General features: G+C 41.7%; 1 protein-coding gene across 7 annotated transcripts in view; it reads left to right on the top strand.

Moving 5' to 3' along the window:
- Positions 1-189: 189 nt before the first annotated feature.
- Positions 190-8,821, top strand: part of LOC112642782 (importin subunit alpha-8-like) — a 110,505-nt gene continuing 101,873 nt past the window's right edge. Inside the window, exons 1-3 of one of the 7 annotated variants that reach the window (XM_049097257.1) lie at positions 190-621; positions 732-964; positions 6,234-6,293. The gene's annotated coding sequence lies outside the window, so the exon portion shown is untranslated. Of the gene's footprint in view, positions 622-731; positions 965-1,014; positions 2,267-6,233; positions 6,400-8,821 lie in introns of those variants that run through there. The other 6 variants (XM_025420601.3, XR_007403882.1, XR_004807013.2 and 3 more) reach the window with 6 other exon arrangements.

Genomic DNA, 8,821 nt, shown 5'->3' with positions numbered 1-8,821 from the left:
AAGATGCAGCGCCGGCCGCGCGCGCGCGCGCATAGGCGGGGGGACACTACAGCGCGTGCGCGGGTTCCGGAGCGCCACGCGCTCTCCTTTCCCCTGCGCCTCCTCCGGGGGGCCGGCCCCGCCCGGTTGGTTCCCTCCGCTCTACGCGCGTGCGCCCCGGAATCGCTTCCCTTCCCAGGCTTGGGTTCGCGTCCGCGCACTCCCGCCTCAGCGCGGCGGCTCGGCACGGGGACTTCACGTGCGCCGGGGCGGCCGCGGAGGCGGAGTCTCAGTCTCGTGGGGTCGCCTTTTCGGGGGCGCAGGTTGGCGGCTTGTGGGAGGCCGCGACCCAGTTTTCATTACTGGCGCAAACTGTTGAGGGGCGTCTCTTTTTTGTCCCCCCCCGGGCGCCGTCGCGCCTGTCTGGAAGCCAGGAGCGTGGGCGCGCAGACAGAGCTGCCGCCCGGAGGTGTTGGCGACGGGCTGGAGCCCTCCTGGCGCAGGAGGAGCGCACGGAGCCCGCGCCGGGGCCGCTGGGCGCCCGGAGCCCGCTTGCTGTCTGCGCCGGCACCGAGCCGCCACCGACGGTGGTCTTGGCCGAGGCCGCTCCCGCAGAATTCGCTTTCAGGTTTTACGCTGAAGGTGCTGTTCCTTGAATGAATAGTCTGTGGCGGTAGGGAAGTGGATAGAATGAGGCGGTCCTTCTGTTCCCTCATTCAGCTTTAACTCACGATTTCTTTTTATCTCCTTAGGTCCTTCGTAGTCTTTTAGGCTCCCAAGTCCTTAAAAACAAAACAAAACAAAACACAAAAAACCTGGCGTAAATGTCTCACCTCTGAAGCCTTGTTCTGGGCCCCTTACCTCAGGCGCTCATCTCACTGGACTTGGGCTTTCCTGCCCTGGTCTGTTTTGGTGTTGGTGAGTTCCCACACAACCACCCCAAGAACGGCCAGTTGTGGACTACCGGTGTGCCGAAAGAATGAAGGTGTGTTAAGGGAGTAACACTTTGGGTCTAATCTTTTTTTTTTTTTTAAGATTTTATTTATTCTTGAGAGACCCAGAGAGAAGCAGACACACAGGCAGAGGGAGAAGCAGGCTCCATGCAGGGAGCCGGAGGTGGGACTCAATGCCGGGACTCCAGGATCACGCCCTGAGCAGAAGGCAGATGCTCAACCCTGAGCCACCCAGGTTCCCAGATGATGGCTGTTTTATTTTTATTTTTTTTTAAGATTTTATTTATTTATTCATGAGAGACACACAGAGAGGGGCAGATACACAAGCAGAGGGAGAAGCAGGCTCCACTCAGGCAGCCCGACGCGGGACTCGATCCCGGGTCCCCAGGGTCACGCCTGGGTGGAAGGCAGGCGCTGAACCGCTGAGCCGCCCAGGGATCCCCCAGTTTGGGTTTAATCTTGAGGAACCGGTGCCATGGAGGAAAGACCTAGGCAAGCAATAGGGGCATGTGATATGAGCTGAGGTACTTATTAGGGAAATGGCAAGTGGCCCATTTCGGCTTTAAGCTGTTAAAGAGGAGCAGAGTCTGGAGAACTAGGTTGATAGTCTTTAGTCAAAGGATAGGCTTGGCCTTTACACTATCCGTTTTGGAGGAGCCGCCGAAGTTTTTTAAAATTTTTTTTTTTTATTCATTTATTCATGAGAGACAGAGGCAGAGACACAGGCAAAGGGAGAAGAGGCTCCACACAGGGAGCCTGACGCGGAACTCGATCCAGCGTCTCCAGGATCACAACCCAGGCCAAAGGCAGGCGCCAAAACGCTGAGCCACGTAGGGATCCCGGCACTGAAGATTTTACGGTGGCAAATGACAGGCTCAAAACTTCTCTAGAGAGATTATCTCCCAAGTGTATTAAGGGTCGGAGTGAGAAAAGAATGGAAAACAAGTTAGTATGCTGCGTGCAGTATTTGTGCAAGAAATGAGGAGACTTAGAACTAAGTGGCATTAGAGCAGGGGTCTGTAAGCTTTTCTATAAAGGGCCAAACGTTGACATATTAGGCACTATCTTTTATAATTATTCAACTACTTTATAATAAGAAAGCAACCATAGAAGATACTTAAATAAGCATGGCTGTGTTCCAATAAAACTTTATGGACACTGAAAAATTTTTAAATTTTTTTATTTATTTGTTCATGAGAGAGAGAGAGAGGCAGAGACACAGGCAGAGGAAGAAGCAGGCTCCATGCAGGGAGCCCAATGTGGGACTCACTCCGGAGACTCCATTATCACGCCCTGGGCGGAAGGCAGGTGCTAAACCGCTGAGCCACCCAGAGATCCCCTGGACACTGAAATTTTAGGTGTCATGAAATACTGATTTTTTTAAAGCATTTAAACATGTAAAAATCGTTTTTTTTCATCTCTAGAGGTATAGTATATGTGCTGCTGAAGCGAGCACTCATCTCTAGAGGTATAAAAAGAGTCTACAGGGCATAGTTTGCTCACCCCTGCTATAAAGGTACATTCTTGAGGCAGAGGGAACAGCATTTTATTGGGAAAAATTAAGTGGCCATGTATAATCTAGCCTCCATTCTAGAATACTTTTGGAACTGGAAGGGGGCACTATACACTGGGAGAACAGGATTAAAGTTAGATTGTTCCAGACAAATCTGAGTCATCCTGAGGTTAATGGTTAGAAGCCAAAACTGCTTTAGGACTTGGTAACAGGAAATGCCAATGATGGAAACAGGATACTTGGGAAGATACTGCTTTTGGGGAGAAGATGGATGCTTGTAGCAGTACCAGGTGTTATACAGTTGGGATGACATCAACGGTGGGAAGAAACCACCCCAGATGCTTCATAGCAGGCTACTCCTTCTGTGTTACTGACCAGAACTGGGTCTAACTATTCCCTGAAACAGTAACTGACAAGGAGCTTGGGACTACCATGACTGGTTAGTGTTTATGTAGCTTTTGGCAGTTTTTATGAAGGATTGTGACATGCGTTGCTGGACACTTAGCATCTCTGGTCTCGTCCCACTAAATGTCAGTAGTACACTCCTGGTATTGGGGCACCAAACAAACCAACCCTCTTCCCACCCCACACACTCCCTAGAAAGATGATGCTAGTTGAGTGGTTAAACCAGTTCGCGTAAGCCAATCAGGTTTCACCTTGGAGCTCAATTATGTATGTGTAGGTTTCTTTACCCTGATTGATTTGGAGAGAAGAGAGGAATTGAGCAGTATTGAAGTTCCGTTGTCAAAACAATAGGATGGAGAATGTTGAGTAAGTGACCAATGTTGTCTGCCACAGAAGTGAAAAGTTAAACATTTTCTTTTATATCCTTGATAAAATAAATATCTCAACTTTTCTACACTTGAAACCACCCCTCCCCCTTTTTTTAGTTCTCTGAGCAACTTCTTCTAAGGCTCCTGAACTGGTCTAGAAGAGTGTCGTACTCCCACCCCCACCCCAGATAACAGTCTCTCCCAGTAGGATACTCTTTCTTTGAATACTGTAATAACTTTCTGACTGATGGCTTGCTCAGTCTTTTCCTTCTTTATTCCACATGAAGGGACTATCCTGTATACTTATTTCCTTTACTCAGGCACCCTATCTCCAGTGGTGCTCAGCTATTTAAAGGAAACAACTCAGAAATCTCAGTTGGCACTCAAAGTTCTCTATAAATCCACAAATGGCTTCCCTGCCTTCCCCTTCTATAGCAAACCTAAACTACTCTATTTTTATTTTATTTTATTTTATTTTATTTTATTTTATTTTATTTTATTTTATTTTATTTTATTTTATTTATTGTTTTTTCATGAGAGACAGAGAGAGAGAGGCAGAGACATAGGCAGAGGGAGAAGCAGGCTTCATACAGGGAGCCTGATGCGGGACTTGATCCTGGATCTCCGAGATCATGACCTGAGCCAAAGGCACATGCTCAACCGCTGAGCCACCCGGGCATCCCACCTAATCTACGTTACACATAACTTTTATTGTGTTGATCTATTTCCCATTACAATACCTAGTCTCTGTCCTCCAAATTGCTGAAGTTATTCCCCATTCCAGACTTTACTCTTTCTATTTCCTCTGAGAGCGCCCTTCTTTTTCCCTTTTCAACCATCCAAGTTCTGTTGTCTTTAATTTCCTTCTCTGTTCCAGGCCTGTGACTGTATCAGCTCACATTGATCTCTTTCTCTGAATTTCTACAAATTCCTTGCCTATACCATCCATTATATTTTATGTTCTTGACTGTTCTTGAAATTCTTTGGATCCCTAGATGTCTCCTTTTGCCTCTGTAGAAGTTTCTTTTCTGAGTCTTTCCACCTTCTTTTTCCTCCTTATATCTATCTCTACCTTGCCAAGAGGTCATCTATAAGCATCTGCCATTCTCTATGTTCTTTTCTTCTCTTTTTTTGCTCTTTTTTTTCTTGACATTTTATCCACTTAGTGATTTACTTGTCATCTCTATGGAGGATGTACCTTTCCAGCCCTGACCTTTCTCTGGTAGATTATAGTACTAGCCACCAAATATTCCATTTCTTTTTCTGCATACATAGTAGACTTGAATTTCCCTATACTTTTAAATTCGATGTGGCCAGTAAAATGTGATTGGAAGTGGTTTGTGTCACTTTCAAGTAAAAGCTTTAAGAATGCACAATTTCTCATACCCTCTTTCCTTTTGGCACAATGAGGGAATGTTTTAGTTATCTATTATTGCATAGCAAAGCACCCCAGTAAGTATTTATAGGGCCTGGTTTGACATGGCTTCCCTAGCCATGTAGAGTAACCGGATTTCTTACATGGTGGTTCAGGACTCTCAGAAGCTTCCAGGTCTTATAAGTCTTAGGCCTAGAAATAACACATTTTATTGGCTAAAGCAGTCACAGGGCCAGTTCAATTTCAAAGGGAGGATAAATAAACTTCACCTCTTGATGGAGATTGGAGAGAAGAGTGACAAAGAATTTGTGGTCTTCTTTGTCACCCCAACAATATTTCAAATGGTGGCTGCTTCTGTCAATGAGGGTGCTAGCACTGAGCAAAGTGGAAAAGAGCCTTCAGCTAACATACACAGTTGTATGAATGAGAAATACATCTCTGCTGTTCTAAACCACTGAGATATTTGGCGATGTTTGCTAGCAAACAAAGCCTAATCTATAGTAATACAAAAATTGGTACTGGAAGTAGAGCATTGCTGCAGCAAAAGCCTAAAATATGTGGCATTGACATATATGTTACAGATGTTAGTGGTTGGTTGTTAGGCAGCATCCATTTCTGATTCACTTATGAATTTTCCAGCGAATTTAGCTCAGAAATTTGCGCTCAATAAATATTTCTTAAATAAGAGAGCCTGTTTCTTTCCTTTTTTTTTTTTTTAAGATTTTATTTATTTATCTGAGAGAGAGAATGAGAGACAGAGCACGAGCGGAGGGGGTGGGGCAGAGGGAGAGGGAGAAACAGCTTCCCCACTGAGCAGGGAGCCCAATGTGGTTCTCCATCCCAAGACCAGAATCATGACCTGAGCCAAAACCCAATGGACTGAGCCACCCAGGCACCCCAAGAACCTGTGTCTTGTAAATCTGTTCTGTTTATTTTAGAGGAAAATACTTCTTTCCCACATCAGATATTTCTTGAAGTATGGAGTGAGTGTCACTATCATACTCTCAATACTCTATTCCAGTGCTACTAGCAAGTTTCCTGATGTGTAAGTTTGGCATGTGCCAAATATCTTCCTCTCCCCTTTCCCATGGAAGTCAGGACTCCCACAGAAAGTGTGCTTTCTACTCTGCTGCTTCATACCAGAAGTTTCCCAGGGGCCTGCCCATGTCAGGGGATGTTTGGGGTAACCTTAACAAGATAAGCCCTTTGGGGGAAGGAGAGCTTCAGTTTTGGGAGCTAAGTTCATTGCCAGGGAGTGTCAAAACCTGTTGTTTGAACTTTAATTCATAAGCACATGAAAGTTTAGTGTTGGACATTAATAATTTTAGATTTAACAGGAAGTTAAAACCCGATTACTTTGGGTTGTAACTTAGAAGAACAAGATAATTTAACGGCTGAGCTTTTCATTTCTCCCTGGAAAATTCATATTGGGGAGGGTCAAAATCAAATTGAGCACATCTTTTTGGTTTTTAGTTTCAGTATTTTTATATTATCACTTGATTTTCTCTTAGAACCTCTATAATGTTGAAAAAGGTAGGGGGACATAATTTGAGATAGCAATAGAACAGGTTGTCAATTATAGCCTTGGGTACAGATTAACATTGGAACTAATTTATGATATGTTGTTCTGACCCATTCAGGGCATTCTGGGAACAAAAATCTACACTTTACCAGTGACCCCAGGAGATCCCACAAAAGAGGTAAACTTTGTATTGGAAAAGTGATCTTATGAAGGTGGGAACAGGACTGCCCTGACTGCTGACTTCTTATCCAAGGAGGATAACTATTCCAAGTTGATCTCAGTGGGTAAGCTTAAAGGGTTAAGGCAATGGTCTTCATACATTTTGCTGACATACCCCCCAAATAATTTTTAGGTTGATATGTAAAATGTTTTTGGCCTAAATTTAGTTGCAAAAGATGTAATTTCTGGTTAAAGTAAATATGAATATTTTAAAATACAAAGGGTTAAAATGCATTTAATGAAATTAAATTCCATAGAAATTGGATATTTATCATCATTAATTTTTTTACAGAAATTTACATTATTTTTTCTCTTTGAGTTTGTATTTTCATTCTATTTTTCCATAAAAGTTTTAAAAATGTATTTTACATTTAAATATATTTTATTGCTTATTTTATCATTCTTTTCTGCAATAAAAATCTGTTTATAATTTAAACAGGTTTCTATGATCAAAAGATTCTGTCAAAAACTTCTTTTGGATTGAATTATTATTACAATCATTAGTGTACATAATTGATCATAACTACATTATAAATTTTTATACATCATTACTAAAGAGAACTAAATTTTTATTGGAAATATGTCTCTGAACGAAATGGTTAGAGCTCCCCAATTAGTTCATGAATGTAATTTTTTGCTAGGAGACAGATTAGGAAAGGACAGAATAGAACTATTAGGTACAGGGCTTATCAAAAATGATTAAATAATTATTGTTAAATGCATTATTTACAATAGAAAATTATATGTCTAAATCTACATAAAAGATAGCAATGAATAATGAGGTGAGATGGTTAACAAGTGATGATGAGTAGTACTGTGAGTAAATCAATATAGATTTACTGTATTCAATAATTGTTAGGTGAAAATTAATGAAAATATTTTCTCCTTTGAGTCTATCAGTGCTCAAGAAAATACGTTGACTTAACCTTTGATATGTGTTTCTTTTACATGTTAACATTTATCTGTTGATAGAAATTTGGAATTTTTTGATATTCTTCTCCTTGAAATCATTTGAAATATGTAGCTGAAACACAGAATGAGACTTTACATCAAGTTCTTTCTCATTACTAAGCAGGTATACCTTATAGCTGACTGGTATTTCCCAGAATGTTTTCCATAAATCATCTGTATTTGAATTCTGAGATAGATATATGAAATCTTGCTGTGAGTTTGGGATCCAGTTGAAGTAGGGCTCAATCTCCTTCAGTATTTCTCTTTGCTATCTCAAAGTGTTCTTTGGCATTATCAGGCAATGGAAGAGGAAATGGCATTGGACATAATCATAACTCCTGCCATCCCACTCTACAATGTAGAATAAACTCAGAACACTCCAGGAGTGCTTGGGTGGCTCCAATGGGTTTAGCATCTTACTCTTGATTTTAGCTTAGGTCATGATCTCAGGGTTGTGAGATCAAGCCCAATGTCGGGCTCAGTGTGGAGTCGGCTTGGGACCCTGCCTCTCCCTCTTCCTCTGCCCTTCCCCTACGCACACATTCTCCCTCTCTCAAATAATAAAAAAATAAAAAAATAAAAAAATAAAAAATAAAAAATTAAATAAATAAATAAATAAATAAATAAATAAATAAATAAATAAAATCTTTGGGAAAAAAACCTCAGAAAACCCCAAGACAGACCAAAATACCCAATTTGAAGCACCATGCTTCTCTCTTAACAAAAGTATATATAAGATAAGGAAAATCAGGAAACCCTCCTATAGGTTTATCATGCCTGGATTAAATTAAATATTGATATCAATATTAGAATTGTTCCTTTGTATGGTGACTCAGAGGGTTTTGTACATGGAAACATTTGCCGTTGTAAGATCTGGGATGGGTGAGAGGATGCTGGTTTTTTGTAAGTGGGAAAAGAATGATTTTGGAATTGGAAAAATAGAATTGTTATGACATTTCAACCTCAGTCATATTTTAGGCAGCTCAGTTTTAAGAAAGAGTAAGTAAAAGTTGAATAAATGAAATTGATTTCCAAAAAATTAAATGTGTTCTCCTTGGAAAATACTTGTAGAATCCCAGGGTAGATTAACTCCAGTTTAGAGACTACTAAGTTTAAGACAATAAAATTGTGTGGGGAATGTGGTCTAGTTGCAGGGGATTCTGTTAACACTCTTAGCCTCTTGGGTCTCTTGGTGTCTTCCCCATTGGCAGGATTTGCTGGATGGTGAGAAACAGGTGAAAAAGCTCAGCACCTTGGCCAGTCTTAATCTTGGAGTGAGGCTGCCAGCAGAAATCATACCTTCTGGGTTGTTTCTTTGTACTGCAGATTTTACAGGGATAAATCTTTGAAGTGGATGAATGGGATAATCTCTCTTGTCCTGCTCTGCTAGTCAGTGACTCAGTGGGATGTATGCCTTGTCCCAGGGTTCAGTGTTGGGAGGCTCATTGGTACTGCCCTGTTCCCAGCATCAGCTTTATCAGTAAGAGTGATAGTTCTCAGCTGTCTATTTTTTTTTTTTTTGCCTGTTTTTCAGTT

The sequence above is a fragment of the Canis lupus genome, chromosome 19 (genome assembly GCF_003254725.2).
Source record: "Canis lupus dingo isolate Sandy chromosome 19, ASM325472v2, whole genome shotgun sequence".
Taxonomy (NCBI): domain Eukaryota; kingdom Metazoa; phylum Chordata; class Mammalia; order Carnivora; family Canidae; genus Canis; species Canis lupus.
Note: the sequence above shows the minus strand (reverse complement) of the source record. Positions and strands in the feature narration are given on the sequence as shown.